This window comes from Cucumis melo, chromosome 2 (assembly GCF_025177605.1).
Source record: "Cucumis melo cultivar AY chromosome 2, USDA_Cmelo_AY_1.0, whole genome shotgun sequence".
NCBI classification, from domain to species: Eukaryota; Viridiplantae; Streptophyta; class Magnoliopsida; order Cucurbitales; family Cucurbitaceae; genus Cucumis; species Cucumis melo.
In genome coordinates this window covers 17324787-17326288 of record NC_066858.1, presented here as the reverse complement: position 1 = coordinate 17326288, position 1502 = coordinate 17324787, and positions in this window count along the sequence as shown.

Here is a 1502-nt window from a genome sequence, read left to right as displayed (position 1 = left end):
GTTGAGAAATATATTTTTTCTTGTAGTGAAAGTTCGAACAACAGAATCCATATGTTCTCAAAATCATATCATAATTATAAAGTCATCCACGAAAGGATTCAAGGAGGGCACCTAATTTACCCTACAAAAGTTTAAATATAATTTATTAATTTTGTGTTTTAATGTATGATGCAAGTGAAGCAAAACAACAATAGGTAAGTATAATACAATAGAAATTCTAACTAAAGAGAACTAATAATAAAAGGAAAACACATCTAGACCCTACTTTTTTTATTTGTTTTAATTAATTTAATTTGGTTGAGATTTGGTTGTTGAGATGGTTTGGATGTTTGTTATGACATCCCATTATTCTGAGGAGGTTTGGAGTACTACGTTCAATTTTGTTCAGATTATTATATATGGCTACGTGGTGATTGATAGAGAATGGAGTTCTTGGGTGCAAATTATTGGAAAATTTATTACGATGAGTGGTAAACGTTCAGAATGTACTTTTGAGAATTAATGTGTGACAATACAACATTATGAACACAAGAGATCGATCAACTATTCAAGGATGCTTGAGGTTAGGATTGCAAGTGGTCATTGATTAAGAGGGAGTAATCCTATTAATGTTATGATAATTGTTTTTGTACAATATAGTTTTGATTGTTGAGATAGTTCATGTTCAACATTTTGGTTCATGTTTAGAATGTTGTACCCTCATTCATAACATTGTAATAATCAATTACTGTACGAACAATATAATATCTTATCATGGGTCTAAGACCTTCCAGATGTAGATGTTGTGTCATCGAACTGGGCTACCAAAGTTTGATGTGTCCTATGTGCTTTTATGTGCTTATGTATTTGTTCTTTCTGTCATTAACTCTCTGTACAACAAACAGTACGACAACTACTAAGTGTGTGTTTTCTCAATTGGTATTAGAGCGGGTTGACATTGGTTCATTGTGTTTTTAATGGCATCGATCAGGGTTGGTGGGTTAACAACTTGAAGCGTAAGGTGTGATGAATGTGAAGTATCCTCTGATAGCAAGTTCGAGTGGGCAGACGAAATCTAGTGCATATGCCGAGCATAAAGGTTCATCATCTTGTGACATTCCAAGTGGCGACTATCTCTTCAGAAAATTGAAGGAAGACCAAATTATGCTGAAACAACAAGGTGAAATAATTCAGGTTTTGATGGAGGACAATCATCGTAATCTATCATCTATTGCAACTCACAGAGCTGAATTGAAAGAAGCTCATCATGAGTTTGAATCTCTATCCAAGTATGTCAAAATGCTCACATCAGGGACGCAAAACCTCGAGAATATTTTGAATGATGGAAAATCAAGTTCAAATAAAATGAAACTTGGATTTTCTGAAGGTACCTCTACTAGTACATCAACTACTGTGTTTGTCAAAGCCTCTGGTAATATTGATCATGATGTCATAATCAAAGAAAAACAACATGTGATTAAAAGTAAAAAAGAAATGGGTATGTCACTATTGTGGAAGACCTG